This window comes from Triplophysa dalaica, chromosome 5, assembly GCF_015846415.1.
Source record: "Triplophysa dalaica isolate WHDGS20190420 chromosome 5, ASM1584641v1, whole genome shotgun sequence".
Classification (NCBI taxonomy): Eukaryota; Metazoa; Chordata; class Actinopteri; order Cypriniformes; family Nemacheilidae; genus Triplophysa; species Triplophysa dalaica.
In genome coordinates, this window is record NC_079546.1 from 23,667,186 (window position 1) to 23,687,935 (window position 20,750).

The following is a 20,750-nucleotide window of genomic DNA, read 5'->3' on the forward strand; positions in this document are numbered from 1 at the left end:
ATTTAAAGGCTAAACCGACGCTATTTAAAGGCTGAACCGACGCTATTTAAAGGCTGAACTGACGCTATTTAAAGGCTGAACTGGCTCCATTTAAAGGCTGAACCGACGCTATTTAAAGGCTCAACTGGCGCCATTTAAAGGCTGAACCGACGCTATTTAAAGGCTCAACTGGCGCCATTTAAAGGCTGAACCGACGCCATTTAAAGGCTTAACTGACGCTATTTAAAGGCTGAACCGACGCTATTTAAAGGCTGAACTGATGCTATTTAAAGGCTGAACCGACGCCATTTAAAGGCTAAACCGACGCGATCAGAAGGCTGAACCGACGCTATTTAAAGGCTCAACTGGCGCCATTTAAAGGATAAACCGACGCTATTTAAAGGCTGAACTGACGCTATTTAAAGGCTGAACCGACACTATTTAAAGGCTGAACTGGCGGCATTTAAAGGCTTAACCGACGCCATTTAAAGGCTTAACTGACGCTATTTAAAGGCTGAACCGACGCTATTTAAAGGCTCAACTGGCGCCATTTAAAGGCTGAACCGACGCTATTTAAAGGCTCAACTGGCGCCATTTAAAGGCTGAACCGACGCCATTTAAAGGCTTAACTGACGCTATTTAAAGGCTGAACCGACGCTATTTAAAGGCTCAACTGGCGCCATTTAAAGGCTGAACCGACGCTATTTAAAGGCTCAACTGGCGCCATTTAAAGGCTGAACCGACGCTATTTAAAGGCTCAACTGGCGCCATTTAAAGGCTAAACCGACGCTATTTAAAGGCTGAACCGATGCCATTTAAAGGCTAAACCGACGCTATTTAAAGGCTGAACTGACGCTATTTAAAGGCTGAACCGACACTATTTAAAGGCTGAACTGGCGGCATTTAAAGGCTTAACCGACGCCATTTAAAGGCTTAACTGACGCCATTTAAAGGCTGAACCGACGCTATTTAAAGGCTCAACTGGCGCCATTTAAAGGCTGAACCGACGCTATTTAAAGGCTCAACTGGCGCCATTTAAAGGCTGAACCGACGCTATTTAAAGGTTCAACTGGCGCCATTTAAAGGCTGAACCGACGCCATTTAAAGGCTAAACCGACGCTATTTAAAGGCTGAACCGACGCTATTTAAAGGCTGAACTGACGCTATTTAAAGGCTGAACTGACGCTATTTAAAGGCTGTGATTCTCCCTTATCGAGTAGAGTTTTTATACTACCTGCACGTATAATGACTGTCTGAACTGGAGTGTTTCTGGACGGGAGATAGACAGTGTCACTACTATTCATGCTGATTTGTTAATTCCTATATTCCTATAGGCAATGACATTGAACTCTCTCTCTCTCTCTGAGGACTTCGAGAGGGGTGATTACCGGACTAGAGGATGATATGCAAATTATAATTTGTTATTTTGTGGTTAATTTGTTTTGTTTAAAGTGATTTGGTTTGAATTTGTTTTATTGTTTTTTTTTGTTTGTTTTATACATTTTCTTTTGTCCTAGAATTGGGCAATTGGTCGCGGCCGAGATCCTCTGTGTGTGGTGCTGTGGTTGATTGGTTTGCAATGTTCACAACAGAGATGTTTCCTGGCGTGTGGTGATGTGAGTGAGCACAATTTTTGCTGAGTGATCGGATCCATCGGATGACTTTCCCCAATTCTGGACTGGAGGATTTCTGTTTGTGTGTGTGTGTGTGAGTGATTGAGTGTTTCTAGTATTAGTAATTTTGATGGCATGAGTTTAAAGGCTCTAAATTAAATGTTAACTTGTATTTTATCTTGAATGTGAAATAAATGGTTTGCCATCTCCCTTTTTGTCTGTTATCCGTAACAGCCAATAACAAATCTGTGAGCTTTTTGGTGTTTATGAATTTCGGGTCCCCGGACCTGATCCGGGGAGGCGTAGTCGGTTTTTTGGTTTTGATTTATAGCTCTTTACACCGCATGCCCTCGTCACACAAACATATTTGCGTTATCTCGCAAAACATTCAAACGTCTTGTTATTCGCTCCGTACATTAACGATGGAGCGGTTCATACTAGATTGCCGGACCAATAACTTGTGAGCTAAATGTTGTTATAACACAAACAACACATTATTCCTTAGACAACCTAGTCTTCCTCAAAACAAGAATATAAATGTATCTCTATATGAGCAGACGACATGGAGTAGTCCAAAGAGACCGTCTACAAAGTGACTGTAGATCCTAAAAGCATTATAAAAAAAATTGTCATTAATAACTTAAATGTTACACACTGTAGTCTCACCAAATTCAGATTACACATTAATGGCCTCCTGCTGAATCTAAACTGGTTTTAGTTATACTACATTATGTAGCACTGAAGTGAATTACTATTTTTATTAGCCTACTGATCTTCGGGTTTTGCCCACGATTTGTTGGAAAATTAATTTCAAGTTAATTGTTTACATTACGTAGAATGAGATATCATTTGTGTTATAAGAACGTTTAGCTCACTAGTTATTAGTCCTTGAATCTGCGTCTATAAACCAATGTTTATGGAGCTAGTCTCAAACTCAGCCAGCAGGACATTAAACATGAAGGTTTTGTCCGAATTCAAAATTGTTTGCGAGATAATGCAAATATGTTTGCGAGATAACGCAAAAGTTTTGCGAGATAACTCAAATATGTTTCCGAGAAACGTTGCATTCAGATAACGCAATGTTTCTCGGGGGAACGCAAAGATTTTGCGAAAAATATTTTTCTCTTTCCTCTCATTTTTTTCCACCACCATGTCCCTAAAAGGGCTCCGTAATAAGCAAGACATGTAAATCAAGTAATACTTTTATTTCCTATTGGTCACATCATTAAATGTCACTCAACGTTCAGTATATTTGAACATATTAATACCATTCATAATTTTGCATTGCAGCTTTAGAGAAAAAAAAAACATATAAGCCCTGAACAGAGACATAGGAAAAGTAAAGAAATAAGTTGAAGCGCATAAAAGTATAGAAATAGAAGTATACATATCACCGGTAAAATTGTAAAAATACTTGATTACTATTTAAAGTTAACTGGTCAGCAAGATTATACAGCAAGCACTACAGCCATGAACTCAGACAAGAAATACAATTATTTAACCTTATATTGTTTTCTGCATTAAGTGGCAGATAACTACATCCATTATTATTATTTATAATGATAATAATTTTGTTTCTGCCCAAACAAATGTAGGTTCTAGGTCTGGTATGGGACACAAATTTGCAGGCCATGATCATCCCAGATTTCCACCATTTTCCATCTATGGCTGTGGTCTTCATCCTTAAGCATTTGGCTTAACCAGAGCTATGTCTGTCAGGTGTTTTCAGAAGCTTGAAGATGAGAAATGAAGACAAAACAAGTTGTTACTGTAGAGGTCTCTCTCATATGTTCAAATGATCTCTTGACAGAAGATTTGTTGAGCTGACTCCTGCAGTATAAACATGTTTTTGGTAATAAAGATAATGTTTGGCTTAAGATTCATTCATAAATTTCGATTACTTACCTTTGAATGTGTCACTGAATTTGCCTCAACCATCAAAGTCAGACCTGCAGTGGTTTAGAGCTTTGCTTATAAGTCACCTTAAATAGAGACATGTACATATATGTACTATTAGAACACACGAAACGTAATTTCCAAAATTATTTTAACTGTAAATTGCTATTAAGGATATCAACTCAAGAAACATGAATATATCGCCTTTAAAACACTAAGTATGACACAGTTGTCAGACTTTTGAGCTGATCTGATACTTGGTTGGCACCGCGAGAAATACCCGTCTCTTTCAAGTTCACTCCCAGCACAAGGTCATATACAAAACTCTAAAATATCAATAAATAAACCTAAATACAACTTGAACACAAAAAATGTTAAAAAACATTAAGATAATATGCATGAAAATATTTTTGAAAAATGGTTTATGGAAGTTCAACCAGTAGAAGTAAATAATGATTGATGATATAATATTTGTTTTAAATATTGAGTTGAGTATATACATTTTAACTATCCTAAATAATTTTTAAAGCAGATTACGATAAATTATATAACCATAGAATATCTTCAACAAAATAAAAAAATATATGATTAAAAACAGTCTGAAGCTTACCTGTGGGGTGTCAGTCTGCAGGTACCTCAGCAGGACTGTTAAATCAGGACTTTGATTCAAGACAAACAACCAATCAGGAGGCAGCTTCTAAATGACTGATTTAATTTAAACCAAAAAAGGCTGGAATAAAGAACCCTTTCCCAATACAATGAACCATTTCAGCTGAAAAGAGGTTCTTCAGAAGACATGCTTCTAAATAATACAATTACCATCATTAAAGAACCTTTTAAGAACCATTTCTTTAGAGTTCACTGTATGGGCTCATACACAAAATATACAATCATTTAAAGCTCAATAGCTTTTAAAGAGAATGCAGTTTTACGCAAAGCATGATGGGAAGGGAAATCCCTCTCATCGAGTAAATGAATAGTACTGCTGACATAGTAATGTAATGTCTTAAATGATTGAAGATTTAATCTTCTTGTTGTTTTGTTTTATAGGTGCAGTTGACAGTAAAGCTGTTCATGTTGATTACAGTGAGTTCAGCAACACACTGAAGAATTTCTTAAAACAGAAATACGAGAGAATATTGGATGGTAATTCACACCAGAAGACATACTTGACTGATATCTACACTGATCTCTATATAGTGAAGAATAAGACGGGTGGAGTAGTGAATGAACATGAAGTGAGACAGATTGAATCAAACAGAACTGCTGCTGAGGACACGTCAGTCATGTGTAATGACATATTTAAAGTCCAGCGTGATACAGGTCGACAAAACAGAAAAGTGCTGACGCTGGGCATCGCAGGTGTGGGCAAAACTGTCTCTGTCAGTAAATTCATCCTTGACTGGGCTGAAGGAAAAGAAAATCAGGAAATCCTCTTAATTTTTCCTCTTGCCTTCCGGCAACTGAATCTGATTTCAGGGAACCGCAGTCTAATGGGATTGATTAACAAAAAGTTCTTTGGTTCTGATAAACAACTGTCATCACTGCCTAAAGAAGAAGACAAAGTGATGTTCATCTTTGATGGTCTGGATGAGTGTCGCTTCTCTTTGAGCTTTGAGAACAGTGAAGGATTTACAGATGTTAACAAAGAAACAACAGTGGATGTCATAATAACAAACCTGATCGAGAAAAATCTGCTTCCGTCCGCTCTCATCTGGATCACCTCCAGACCAGCAGCAGCCCATCTGATACCTCCAGATTACATTGATCAGGTGACAGAGATTAGAGGATTCAATGATGAGCAGAAGGAGAAATACTTCACCAGAAACAGCAAACCTGACATGTCAGAGAGAATCATCTCACACATCAAGAGATCCAGAAGTCTGCACATCATGTGTCATATTCCCGTCTTCTGCTGGATCTGTCTCAGTGTTCTCCAGCCTCTGATGACTCAAGAGAATCAAGACAAAACTCCCACAACTCTCACAGGGATGTATATCTACTTCTTACTCTCTCAGATGGAACAGATGAAAGCAAAAAAACAAAATGACAATCTTCCTCAGTCTTTTGAAGATGTTGTTCTTAAGCTCGGAGAACTGGCCTTCAAACAGCTTCAGAAAGGAAATCTGATTTTCTATAAAGAAGATCTTGAGGAATGTGGGCTGGATGTCGATGATGGTTTGGTCTTTTCCGGGTTATGCACTCAGATGTTTCAGACAGAAAAGCCAGTTTTTGGGAGAAAGGTCTTCAGTTTTGTACATCTCAGTGTTCAGGAATTCCTCGCTGCTCTTTTTGTGCTTTTCATTTACGGAAACAAAAAAACAAACCCATTCTGTCTCACTCTTGGAGACAAACTAAAGATGACATTTAAGAAAAATTCACTGGTTGACCTTCATAAGACTGCTGTTGAAAATGCTCTTCAGAGTAAGAACGGACACCTGGATCTTCTCCTGCGGTTCCTCATGGGTCTCTCTCTGGAGTCAAATCACAATGACCTGAAAGATCTTCTGCCCTCACTGAACATCACAGCAGAAGACATGAGACAGACTGCTAAATATATCAAACAGAAAATTAAGAATGAAGAATCATCAGAGAAGAGCATCAATCTCTTCCACTGTCTGAATGAACTGGGCAATGATTCACTGATCACAGAAATCCAGAAGTATCTGAATTCAGGAGGTCTTTCAGCACGTAAACTCTCTTCTGTTCAGTGGTCTGCTCTGGTGTTTGTGCTGCTGATGTCTGAAGAGACTCAAGAGATGTTTGAGATGCAGAAATACAGAAGATCTGATGAAGCTCTGACTCGACTTCTGCCAGTCATCAGAAACACCAGAAGAGCTCTGTAAGATTCATCTCTACATTCATTCATAAAAAACACAACACTGACACACTTGAGTAATCTGTTCTAATGCAACTTTACATCAAACAACATGTATTAATGTAAAACATGATATTTCTAAACCTGGACAATGTTTTTTCCCCTAAATGTTTGTATTAAATGTAGGTTGTGTATTAAATATTATAATAAAAGTTATAATAAATATAATAAAATATTATAGTAAAAGTTTCGCTGCTGCAAAAGATTGACAGCAGCGGGTAGTTTTTTGTCCCTGAATTCATTGTTTTAATGAAGATATCAGATTATATGAACAATCTCAATATAAACACAAACAAGTATTTGTGTTCAATTCTTATTTGTAAACACAAGTGATGCTTTTAGCTTTCCTGCCGCTGTATGTTCACATGATTTGTGTGTTTTATTAATTTGTTGTCTATTAAAGCACTAAGTGTTTCATTTGAATCTGTTGTTTGTGTTTTTCCTCCACACAGTCTTCAGAACTGTAATCTGACTGAAGAGTGCTGTGTAAATTTGTCTTCATGTCTACAATCATCATCGTCTCTGAGAGAGCTGGACCTGAGTAACAATGATCTGAAGGATTCAGGAGTGAAGCTGATCTCTGATGCTCTCAACACTCACAACTGTCAACTACACACACTGAGGTCAGACACTTTACTAACAAAATGCAACATGATTTTTGAATGTTGATTTATCTTTAACACAATACATGTCAAATAATCTCTATTAATACATTTATAATGATGTGTCAGGTTCTTAGAGGTCATAAAGCATCTGGCCCACACCACGTCTCAATCAGGTTAATCTAAAGCGTCACTTTCCCATGAGTTAGTAGCTGGAATATAAGAATACTACATGAAAAGAAGTGGGTTCTAGACCTTAGAAAGTAAAGCAGTAAAAGAGGTCTTATAGAGTCCAGCTGCTCCCACAGAGGTGTTAGAGACCCAGAGAACACCATCAGCTTTAACAGCTCATCTCAGTCTGAAAGAGAGAAACTGAAATGATTTGAGACTCTTGTCACTGAAAATATCTTTCAGGGTATAATGAGCACAATCACCTCAGGCTTTAAAACACAAGGTTTTATTACTACAGGGATCAAGGGAGGAACACTTTTGGATTTGTGTTTCTCTGCATCTTTAAGAGACAATAAAGCTGATTTATTACAATTAATTGTGAAACAAAAATGTTGAAAAGATTGAAGCATTCAGGAACAGACAAAGAAATATTGGAAACAGAGCAAAATCTTGTCATCATAAAGAGAGATTTGACGTGAGGTCTTGACACAAATAATGCGTTATATAGTTGATGACGGCTTCAGCCAATGACTCCACTGACAGAATGAAAAGCAAAGGCCCTAGAGGACGACCTTGAGGGGTATCATGACCAAGAGCTCAACATGAGCACACTGAAGAGCCAGTGAGAATGTGAGCTATAGAGTGTTTCAACCATTCTGATAAATCTTCTCAATGAGTGCTGAGACTATATCCCAGATGACAGAAATGATTTCAGGGGGATTCCCTCACTGTCTGGACCTTTGTTCTTTGGCATCGAGTCCAGGACCAGTTTCACTTCATCAAGGGACAATTGAGCATCTCCTGATAGTGTTCATCAAGTTTAGGAAGATGAAACTGCTGAAAGACAGATAGATGGAAGTGTTCAGAAGAACTTTTAAAGCTCTGATTTATATCTCAGGGTTGGGTGAAGAAAACACCGTCTCTCTTTACAACATGTACGTTTGCTCTATATTCCATCTGTTTGATCCATCATGCTCATCATTTACTTGAACTCTTACCAATGAAATCATGAGATTGTCTCGTGTGATGTTGAATGAATTCAGCTCTGTGTTGATGGATCCAACTATAGATATGACTCACAGATCTTATAGATGCAAAGTGTCCAGTTTGACTTGATCGGACTAAATCTGTACTTAAATATCAGCTCTGTTGTGAGTGAATAGTTCAAATCAACCACAAGGCAGATACAGAAGAGAAGAACAGCAGCGTGACACCAAGTGATGTGAATAAAATGAAAATAATTCAATGAATAATCTCAGTTGTGCTTCAATGCTCAGTTTAGCTTCGTCATCCTTTCGCACAGCTGACCGCGGGATAAGCGGAAACACACCTTCCCCCCCAGGAGCCTCCTTGCACAGACGCTGTGCAAGGTCAGGGAGCAGGAGCACCAAGTGTTATTGGTTACACCACACCGGTCTAACCGCACTTGGCTTCAGAGCTGATGCTCTGGACAGTGACTCCCCCTGATAGAGCAGGTCCTCTGTCAGGGGAATGGTTCAGGGGGAGTCGTTGTCCAGAGCATCAGCTCTGAAGCCAAGTGCGGTCTGGCACACGTTCTGGCATCCCAGATCAGACCTCTGGAACACCCATGTCTGGTCTCTAGACGGGACGAGAAGATCCTGAGATGGCTACTCCCCCTCTATTGCAGAGACCACTACTCTCTCCAGGGCCAAGTGGTGAACTTGCAGGCGCTCCCCATAGGGGAGGAAGACCCAACCCGATCAGTGTTGTGTCCAGGACGTGCTGGACCGCACGCAGAGCTCTGAAGCTCTGACCAGCTCCTTGTCTGTATTGGAGGACAGCAGAAGGGGAAGGCTGTCTCCAAACAGAGGCTGGCGCACTGGGTCGTGGACGCCGCTACGACGGCATTCCGATCTCAGAATCTCCCCTGCCCATTGGCAGTGAGGGCTCACTCCACACGGAGTTTAGCACCTCCTGGGCACTGGCAGAAGCACCTCACTAGCAGACATCTATAGAGCTGCAGGTTGGGCTACGCCCAAACACCTTCGCAAGGGTGGCAACATGTAGGACTGGCATCCGGGGGGGCATATGCCTGCGAAAGCACCTTTCCACCCACTAACAGGTTGGGTCAGTGTGCTATCTACCTTTCTTCTTACCCAAACACATGGCTAAGAAACTGTTACCTCACCAACCTCCCTTCTTACCCAGACACTGGTTAAGAACAGGCATTCCATCCATCACCAAACAAGCATCCCCTGGGGGCTGTCTGGGCAGAGCAGCCTTCCCCCTTAGGCCAGGATACCATGTGAGCTATCACAGATAGCTCTAACCGGACGAAGTGCTACCGGACGTTTGTAACACCCCCTCCGTGGGCTGTTCCGTCTGATGTATCCTCATGAGAATGGTTCCCACTCTTGGTAACACATGAGCTTCCCCAGGTGGACCTCCACCTCGCGGTTAACTACTCAATCCGCATGTTCCATGCGTTCTCCTCCAAGGACGAAACCATACCTAAATCCACCATATTCCTCCCCACGGGTAGGAGGTGGCCTCTGCAGCGCATCCCTGATTAAGGAAGTGGCGCTTACCCGGTGTAAACCCGAGCCAGACGGCCTCTCGCCAGTAGAGAGCTAAGGCCCCGTCCGTGAAAGGTTACCGGTCAGGGCTGTACCCATCTTTCCCCAAGAGAGCTCTGGAACCCCCCGACCACCACACTTGGAAGGTTACAGTTTCGCGAAAGCATCGAGCTGACACGCCCAGGCTTGTTACCGTCGCTTCGCTGAGATTGTGACGTGATACAGCGTTGTGGCGTTTTCCATAGGCAACCCCATCTGTCGTTCTCGACACAACGTCGAGAGACAGACAGAAAGGGAACGTCTTGGTTACGTATGTAACCTCAGTTCCCTGATGGAGGGAACGAGACGTTGTGTCCCTTATGCCACAAACACGTATCGTATTCTGCTGCAGTTGTGAGAGGATCTCAGGCTCTTCGGAACAAAAGGTAAATGAATGCTGCACGCCGGCTTCCTTTTATACCGAACATCCGGGGGCGGAGCCCGGCATGCAAATTTCATTCACCAAATTTCATTGGCCTTTTCTATAGTAGTCAGAGTTGATTGGTTCTCAAGGGCGAACCCCATCTGTCGTTCTCAACACAGCATCTCGTTCCCTCCTTCAGGGAACTGATGTTACATACGTAACCAAGACGTTTTTGTCAAAGATTCCGCCCAGATTCCACTCAGAACAATCATTAAAAACTTGAGCAAGACACTTTACTCCATGTTGCTCCAGGGGGATTGTCCCTGTAATAAGTGCACTGTAAGTCGCTTTGGATAAAAGCGTCTGCCAAATGACTAAATGTAAATGTAAAATGTAAATGTAAAAACGGTTATGTTTAAAGATATGATAGTTTTGTTTTAAAGTTCAAAGTTATTCAACATAAGAGATTTATAATGCCTTATATGGGCATGTTCCCTGTCCCATGTTAAGTCAATGGGGAATTTTTATGAGTTGTGAGTGATGTTCTTACAGAGTCTGATAGCGTCTTCAAATGTGGTGACCCACATATTTCTACATAATTCTCACTCTGAGCTACGACCCGTCAAAGTTTGGCCTCAATGTTAAGTCAATTGGATTTTTCAGGTGTTTTCCCGCCCCCTATAGAAGCCTGATCACTTTTAAAAGTCCCATCACACCTCTCCTCAGTAAACACAACATCTGAGCCTCCTTTATGAGTCACTAGAGGATGAGTTACACCACACAATATACACAAGAAGAAGAACAAGAGTGAACCTTTACTACACAAACACAACCAGTACATGAGAGTGTGTGTCATACACTAGCTGTTCTTTACAAACTAACATTTGTGACTTTTGTGTCATTGTGTTTTGTTTGTGTTTAGATTGTCTGGGTGTAATCTGACGGATGAGTGTTGTGTAAATTTGTCTTCATGTCTACAATCATCATCGTCTCTGAGAGAGCTGGACCTGAGTAACAATGATCTGAAGGATTCAGGAGTGAAGCTGATCTCTGATGCTCTCAACACTCACAACTGTCAACTACACACACTGAGGTCAGACACTTTACTAACAAAATGCAACATGATTTTTGAATGTTGTTTTATCTTTAACACAATACAGGTCAAATAATCTCTATGAATACATTTATAATGATGTGTCAGGTTCTTAGAGGTCATAAAGCATCTGGCCCACACCACGTCTCAATCAGGTTAATCTAAAGCGTCACTTTCCCAGGAGTTAGTAGCTGGAATATAAGAATACTACATGAAAAGAAGTGAGTTCTAGACCTTAGAAAGTAAAGCAGTAAAAGAGGTCTTATAGAGTCCAGCTGCTCCCACAGAGGTGTTAGAGACCCAGAGAACACCATCAGCTTTAACAGCTCATCTCAGTCTGAAAGAGAGAAACTGAAATGATTTGAGACTCTTGTCACTGAAAATATCTTTCAGGGTATAATGAGCACAATCACCTCAGGCTTTAAAACACAAGGTTTTATTACTACAGGGATCAAGGGAGGAACACTTTTGGATTTGTGTTTCTCTGCATCTTTAAGAGACAATAAAGCTGATTTATTACAATTAATTGTGAAACAAAAATGTTGAAAAGATTGAAGCATTCAGGTAAAAACACAGAAATATTGGAAACAGAGCAAAATCTTGTCATCATAAAGAGAGATTTGACGTGAGGTATTGACACAAATAATGGCTTGTATAGTTGATGACGGCTTCAGCCAATGACTCCACTGACAGAATGAAAAGCAAACGCCATAGAGGACGACCTTGAGGGGTATCATGACCAAGAGCTCAACATGACCACACTGAAGAGCCAGTGAGAATGTGAGCTATAGAGTGTTTCAACCATTCTGATAAATCTTCTCAATGAGTGCTGAGACTATATCCCAGATGACAGAAATGATTTCAGGGGGATTCCCTCACTGTCTGGACCTTTGTTCTTTGGCATCGAGTCCAGGACCAGTTTCACATCATCAAGAGACAATTTAGCATCTCCTGATAGTGTTCATGAAGTTTAGGAAGATGAAACTGCTTAAGGACAGATAGATGGAAGTGTTCAGAAGAACTTTTAAAGCTCTGATTTAAAACTCAGTGTATATAGCATTGTGTTAAGTGTCTGGGTGTTTTTGTAGATATTTGTGTATGAAGTTTATAGATTTAGTGTATTGGATGAAGAATGACATGTTTGTTATTTGTTAGGCATATAGAGTGTATATGGTGTCATTGTTTGTTAAGGTGGGAGATACTAGTAACTGCGGTACTAGTATCAGAGAAATGCATACTTACCTGGGTAATGGTATGGCCCCGAAAAGGGGCGGGGTTTGGCCTTTATAAACCCAGGAAAAACCCCAAATCAGGGCTTGTTCTGGTGAAGCAAGTTGATAAAAGAGTGCTACTGTGGTGCCACACGCAAACTCTAAAAACCGGTTCTAGAGAGTGTGAATAGCTGGTTTCTTTGATACTTATTGGTGAAGGATTCATTTGCTACTTTGGTTTTCTTTTCTCTTTTATTATTTCATTTGATACTTTGGATTTTATTGGTAACCGGGGCACTGTGAATGTACACCTTCACTGTGGATTCCTTTTTGGCACTGTAAATAAACACCATCTTGCACAGAAGTGTTTAAGCTAGTGTACCATCATTTTTTCATCTTTCTGGATTCTTTTTGGATCTTTTTGGATTTTGGTCTTCAACCAAAAATGTTCTGCAATACATTTTCTGAGAAAAATTGGAGCCGGGCTACATGGCAAACGGCGGCACTGGGCGTTCACTAGGGTGATGACACATAAGCCACGAACAAATCGAACCAATCGCAATGTCTTTAAAATGTTCTGATGCAGACATAAAGGTATTGCTGAATGGTTGGTAGGCTAACCTGTTTTGTTGCTATGGGCGTGGCTTCGTAGCTTAATGATGTGCCTGTGACCCTGATTGGTTGCCTGAGTGAAATGTGCCCACCCCCTTGTCTCTAAGTGGTTGTACTGCAAAGTTACTCAACATAAGAGATTTATAATGCGTTATATGGGCGTGTTCCCTGTCCCATGTTAAGTCAATGGGGAACTTTTGTGAGTTGTGAGTGATGTTCTTACAGAGTCTGATAGCTTCTTCAAATGTGGTGACCCGCATGTTTCTACACAATTCTCACTCTGAGCTACGACTCAATGTTAAGTCAATTGGATTTTTCAGGTGTTTTTTCCCCCCTATAGAAGCCTGATCACTTTTAAAAGTCCCATCACACCTCTCCTCAGTAAACACAACATCTGAGCCTCCTTTATGAGTCACTAGAGGATGAGTTCCACAAGAAGAAGAACAAGAGTGAACCTTTACTACACAAACACAACCAGTACATGAGAGTGTGTGTCATACACTAGATGTTCTTTACAAACTAACATTTGTGACTTTTGTGTCATTGTCTTTTGTTTGTGTTTAGATTGTCTGGGTGTAATCTGACGGATGAGTGTTGTGTAAGTTTGTCTTCATGTCTACAATCATCATCGTCTCTGAGAGAGCTGGACCTGAGTAACAATGATCTGAAGGATTCAGGAGTGAAGCTGATCTCTGATGCTCTCAACACTCACAACTGTCAACTACACACACTGAGGTCAGACACTTTACTAACAAAATGCAACATGATTTTTGAATGTTGTTTTATCTTTAACACAATACAGGTCAAATAATCTCTATGAATACATTTATAATGATGTGTCAGGTTCTTAGAGGTCATAAAGCATCTGGCCCACACCACGTCTCAATCAGGTTGATCTAAAGCGTCACTTTCCCATGAGTTAGTAGCTGGAATATAAGAATACTACATGAAAAGAAGTGAGTTCTAGACCTTAGAAAGTAAAGCAGTAAAAGAGGTCTTATAGAGTCCAGCTGCTCCCACAGAGGTGTTAGAGACCCAGAGAACACCATCAACTTTAACAGCTCATCTCAGTCTGAAAGAGAGAAACTGAAATGATTTGAGACTCTTGTCACTGAAAATATCTTTCAGGGTATAATGAGCACAATCACCTCAGGCTTTAAAACACAAGGTTTTATTACTACAGGGATCAAGGGAGGAACACTTTTGGATTTGTGTTTCTCTGCATCTTTAAGAGACAATAAAGCTGATTTATTATAATTAATTGTGAAACAAAAATGTTGAAAAGATTGAAGCATTCAGGAACAAACACAGAAATATTGGAAACAGAGCAAAATCTTGTCATCATAAAGAGAGATTTGACGTGAGGTATTGACACAAATATCGCCATGTCTGGAAAATTTATTCAACATAAGAGATTTATAATGCCTTATATATATACACTAGATGTTCTTTACAAACTAACTTTTGTGTCTTTTGTGTCTTTTGTGTCTTTTGTGTCTTTTGCGTCTTTTGTGTCATTTGTGACTTTTGTGTCTTTTTATGTCTTTTGTGTCTTTTTTGTCTTGTGTGTCTTTTTATGTCTCTTGTGTCATTTGTGTCTTTTGTGTCTTTTGTGACTTATGTGTCTTTTGTGACTTTTGTGTCTTTTTATGTCTTTTGTGTCTTTTGTGTCTTTTGTGTCTTGTGTGTCTTTTTATGTCTTTTAATGTCTTTTGTGTCTTTTGTGTCATTTGTGTCTTTTGTGTCTTGTGTGTCTTGTGTGTCTTTTTATGTCTTTTGTGTCTTTTGTGACTTTTGTGTCTTTTCTGACTTTTGTGTCTTATGTGTCTTTTTATGTCTTTTGTGTCTTTTGTGTCTTTTTTGTCTTGTGTGTCTTTTTATGTCTTTTGTGTCATTTGTGTCTTTTGTGTCTTTTGTGACTTATGTGTCTTTTGTGACTTTTGTGTCTTTTTATGTCTTTTGTGTCTTTTGTGTCTTTTTTGTCTTTTTTGTCTTTTTTGTCTTTTTATGTCTTTTGTGTCATTTGTGTCTTTTGTGTCTTTTGTGACTTATGTGTCTTTTGTGACTTTTGTGTCTTTTTATGTCTTTTGTGTCTTTTGTGTCTTTTGTGTCTTGTGTGTCTTTTTATGTCTTTTAATGTCTTTTGTGTCTTTTGTGTCATTTGTGTCTTTTGTGTCTTGTGTGTCTTGTGTGTCTTTTTATGTCTTTTGTGTCTTTTGTGACTTTTGTGTCTTTTCTGACTTTTGTGTCTTATGTGTCTTTTGTGACTTTTGTGTCTTTTGTGTCTTGTGTGTCTTGTGTGTCTTTTGTGTCTTGTGTGTATTTTTATGTCTTTTGTGTCTTTTGTGTCTTTTTATGTCTTTTGTGTCTTTTGTGTCTTGTGTGTCTTGTGTGTCTTTTTATGTCTTTTGTGTCTTTTGTGTCTTTTGTGACTTTTGTGTCATTTGTGTGTCTTTTGTGTCTTTTGTGTCATTTGTGTGTCTTTTGTGTCTTTTGTGTCATTTGTGTGTCTTTTGTGTCTTTTGTGTCATTTGTGTGTCTTTTGTGTCTTTTGTGACTTTTGTGTCTTTTGTGACTGTTTTGTTTGTGTTTAGATTGTCGTTGTGTAATGTGACTGAAGAGTGTTGTGTAAGTTTGTCTTCATGTCTACAATCATCATCGTCTCTGAGAGAGCTGGACCTGAGTAACAATGATCTGAAGGATTCAGGAGTGAAGCTGATCTCTGATGCTCTCAACACTCACAACTGTCAACTACACACACTGAGGTGTTTGTCTCTACACACTGATGTCACAATAGAAAAGTGAAGAGTGTGTTGACATGTTTTTGTGTGTTTGTAGGTTGTCAGGTTGTATGGTGACAGATGAAGGTTGTTGTTCTTTGGCTTCAGCTCTGAGTTCACAGTCGTCACACCTGAGAGAGCTGGATCTGAGCTACAATCACCCACAACACACAACACAACAGCTGCTCTCTCACACACTCAATGATCCAAACTACACAATCAAGTATGACACACAACACACACACGATTCACACACACCAGACTAATGTCACATCATGTTTCTGTCTTTAATGTGTTTGTGTTTGTGTAGTGTGAGTCATGGAGGAGAGAGAAGAATTACAGCAGGACCACGCAAGTGTAAGTCTACACACACACACACACACACACACACACACACACATATTGATTTAGTGATTGTTGTGTTGTTGTGTTATAAATGTGTGTTCTTGTGTTCAGATAGGGTTGATATCACACTGGATCTAAACACAACACACACAGATTGATTTAGTGATAGTTGTGTTGTTGTGTTATAAATGTGTCTTCTTGTTTTCAGATGCGGTTGATATCACACTGGATCTAAACACAACACACACAGATTGATTTAGTGATAGTTGTGTTGTTGTGTTATAAATGTGTCTTCTTGTGTTCAGATGCGGTTGATCTCACACTGGATCTAAACAGACACACACAGATTGATTTAGTGATTGTTGTGTTGTTGTGTTATAAATGTGTCTTCTTGTTTTCAGATGCGGTTGATATCACACTGGATCTAAACAGACACACACAGATTGATTTAGTGATTGTTGTGTTGTTGTGTTATAAATGTGTCTTCTTGTTTTCAGATGCGGTTGATCTCACACTTGATCTAAACACAACACACACACACACACAGATTGATTTAGTGATTGTTGTGTTGTTGTGTTATAAATGTGTCTTCTTGTGTTCAGATGCGGTTGATCTCACACTGGATCTAAACACAACACACACACACAGATTGATTTAGTGATTGTTGTGTTGTTGTGTTATAAATGTGTCTTCTTGTTTTCAGATGTGGTTGATCTCACAGTGGATCTAAACACAACACACACACACACAGATTGATTTAGTGATTGTTGTGTTGTTGTGTTATAAATGTGTCTTCTTGTTTTCAGATGTGGTTGATCTCACAGTGGATCTAAACACAACACACACACACACAGATTGATTTAGTGATTGTTGTGTTGTTGTGTTATAAATGTGTGTTCTTGTGTTCAGATAGGGTTGATCTCACACTGGATCTAAACACAACACACACAGATTGATTTAGTGATTGTTGTGTTGTTGTGTTATAAATGTGTCTTCTTGTTTTCAGATGCGGTTGATCTCACACTTGATCTAAACACAACACACACACACAGATTGATTTAGTGATTGTTGTGTTGTTGTGTTATAAATGTGTGTTCTTGTGTTCAGATAGGGTTGATATCACAGTGGATCTAAACACAACACACACAGATTGATTTAGTGATTGTTGTGTTGTTGTGTTATAAATGTGTCTTCTTGTTTTCAGATGCGGTTGATCTCACACTGGATCTAAACACAACACACACACACACACAGATTGATTTAGTGATTGTTGTGTTGTTGTGTTATAAATGTGTCTTCTTGTTTTCAGATGCGGTTGATCTCACACTGGATCTAAACACAACACACACACACACACAGATTGATTTAGTGATTGTTGTGTTGTTGTGTTATAAATGTGTGTTCTTGTGTTCAGATGCGGTTGATCTCACACTGGATCTAAACACAACACACACACACAGATTGATTTAGTGATTGTTGTGTTGTTGTGTTATAAATGTGTCTTCTTGTTTTCAGATGCGGTTGATCTCACAGTGGATCTAAACACAACACACACACACAGATTGATTTAGTGATTGTTGTGTTGTTGTGTTATAAATGTGTCTTCTTGTTTTCAGATGCGGTTGATCTCACACTGGATCTAAACACAACACACACACACAGATTGATTTAGTGATTGTTGTGTTGTTGTGTTATAAATGTGTCTTCTTGTTTTCAGATGCGGTTGATCTCACAGTGGATCTAAACACAACACACACACACAGATTGATTTAGTGATTGTTGTGTTGTTGTGTTATAAATGTGTCTTCTTGTTTTCAGATGCGGTTGATCTCACACTGGATCTAAACACAACACACACACACAGATTGATTTAGTGATTGTTGTGTTGTTGTGTTATAAATGTGTCTTCTTGTTTTCAGATGCGGTTGATCTCACACTGGATCTAAACACAACACACACTGAACTCAAAGTGTCTGAAGAGAACAGAAGATCACATGTGTGGAAGAGTCTCAGCCGTATCCTGATCATCCAGACAGATTTGATCATGATGTGTGTCTTCAGGTGTTGTGTAGAGAGAGTCTAACTGGACGCTGTTACTGGGAGACTAAATGGAGAGGATCACATGTTTATATATCAGTGTCATATAAAAGCATTGAGAGGAAAGGACAGAGTGATGAGAGTGTGTTTGGATGGAATGATAAATCCTGGAGTCTGATCTGCTATAATAACACATTCACTGCACGTCACAATAATAATCAAACACACATTAGTGTCTCTCCAGGTGTGTGTAAGAGAGCAGGTGTGTATGTGGACCAGTCTGCCGGCACTCTGTCCTTCTACAGCGTCTCTGACACACACACACTCACACACTTACACACATACTACACAACATTCACTGAACCTCTCTGTGCTGGATTAGGTGTGTATGATGATGATGACTCCTCAGTGTGTCTGTGTGACATAAACAGACTCTATAGAGCCTCCTGTTAAACACAAGAGAGACACACACATGAGTTATTAATAAAAGATAATAAATGTTTTTATTTATAGATCATCATATATTCCCTATTTATCTTCAGCCACCAAAACATATTTGTTTCTGTTGTTCAGGAGGTCAACTTGAAATTTTATGTTTTGATATCTTTTTTATTAACAAAATATTTTGAGTTTTGGACTTCAGAGCACATTTGTTATGAACCCATAAATGTGCTTGTGATCAGTTGTCTTATAATTTTAAGTGTTCAAGGCCAAACCCACGGAGCACAATATCCCCCCACTGCTGAACGCTCAGTCTTGCATCAGTGTAGTTGATTCACAAGTTGGTTTATGCAGATAATAATATTATCTGAGAGTTCAACAAGCTTTCATTTTCAGATTCTCAATGTATTTGTGTGTTAAAGTGGGTAAGCAGAATGTGAATATGTTCTAAAGAAATCACAGCATATCAAACTTCAGATCCACAGAGCTGCTGACACATTAATAAAACAAACCCAATTATTATAGTGATCCAAAAAACTTCAAAATGTACACTGTAAAAAAATGTTCTGTAATTTTTACGGAAAAATACCGGCAGCTGTGGTTACCAGTAAAATTCCGTAAAAAATACAGGAAAAGAATGTAAACAGCTTTGCAGTTTAAAACTTCAGGGCACAAACTTCAAACTGTGAATGAACTTAATACATTTGAGTCTTTTATATTAACAACATTTCTTTATAGAAAATGAAAACTTGGTCCAAATGCATGAAAGAGATAACATTACATTTACTTAATTTATTTCTTTGTAATTCATTATTAAAGTCACTTTTAAACTAAGCAACATGCAGCATGACATCAGAATATCTTTGCCTGACCGTGAGTTAAACACAGACTCCACTCTTCAGCTTAGTGGTGACCCACAAAACATTTAATATCAGAAAAGAAAAGAGAAAATACAAATTCCGTAGTTTTTACGGAAAAATACCGGCAGCTGTGGTTACCAGCAAACTACCGTAAAATTACGGGAACATCCTGTTTTTATTCATCCAATCAATTCACAGTAAAAAACATGAGCCACACCCACTATTCATTTTGGAAACAAGACAGAATACTGAAGACGATCATCACTTCTGCTTCACAGGGACTGCAGCATAACAGCCATGACTTGATGTTTTATTGGTGTATTCAAAGTCACCGTTTTTGTGATCAGGGTTTGCTTTCGTTGGGCTCTTTCAGCCGTCATACAAAAGGTTCCAGTTATCTTGTGCTGCTATGACAATGTTTTATAAAAAAAATACTTTTGTAGCAAATCACATCAAATGAAAGTGTGATTAGGTATTTACTAAATCTTTATCTGGGATGTTGTTTATTTACTTATTGTATTTTTTGTTACAAACGCCTCAATGAATTTACTTTTAAAATTCACATTTCATGCAACAATCAATCTAAAGAGTATTTGAACCATTAAAAAGCTTGCATTTTGTCTTTGACTCAGACATCAAGAATCAGTGTATGAATCTCAACAGTGGTGACTAACAAATGAAAAGCTTACAGCTGCAATGCATGCTGGGAGTCATTGATGAGTTTGTGTGTTGATGATGGAAAGAAGGAAGGAAGGAAATCTAATTTAACATTAAAATATGAGAGCCAAGAGCTCAACTAAAGCTACAAAAGATCACAATAATGATGATATCTGCAGAACAAAAGTGAAACTGATTCAATGGAATGAAGCTTGACAAATAATCTGTTTTTAACCTTGATTCAATGCTTGAATTTATTTAATTCATTCAAATAAATATTATTATTAACTGACCAAAGTATTACAAATGTGAGAATTATACATTAAAGCACAGATTTTAAAGTAAGACTGTGAATTTTGATGTCAATTTCACTATTGCACACGCATACATTTCACAAACTATTTAGTTTAATTACATCAAAAGTAACTGTAATTAAAATACAGAAAGCATATGAGTAATCCCTTACTTTACCTTTTCAAGGGAAAAGTAATTAAATTACAGTAACTAATTACTTAGTAACTAGTTACACCCAACACTGGTGACGTGACTGTGATAATATTAAAGTGAGATAAAGGGGAGAACACTTTTGGCAAGTGTAAATTTAAAATTGTAGGAATTGTAGTCCCACATTAAGC

General features: G+C 38.8%; 1 pseudogene; it reads left to right on the top strand.

Moving 5' to 3' along the window:
• The window catches only part of LOC130421477 (NACHT, LRR and PYD domains-containing protein 3-like), a 57,983-nt pseudogene extending 37,523 nt beyond the window's left edge, over positions 1 to 20,460 (top strand).
• Positions 20,461 to 20,750: the final 290 nt, after the last annotated feature.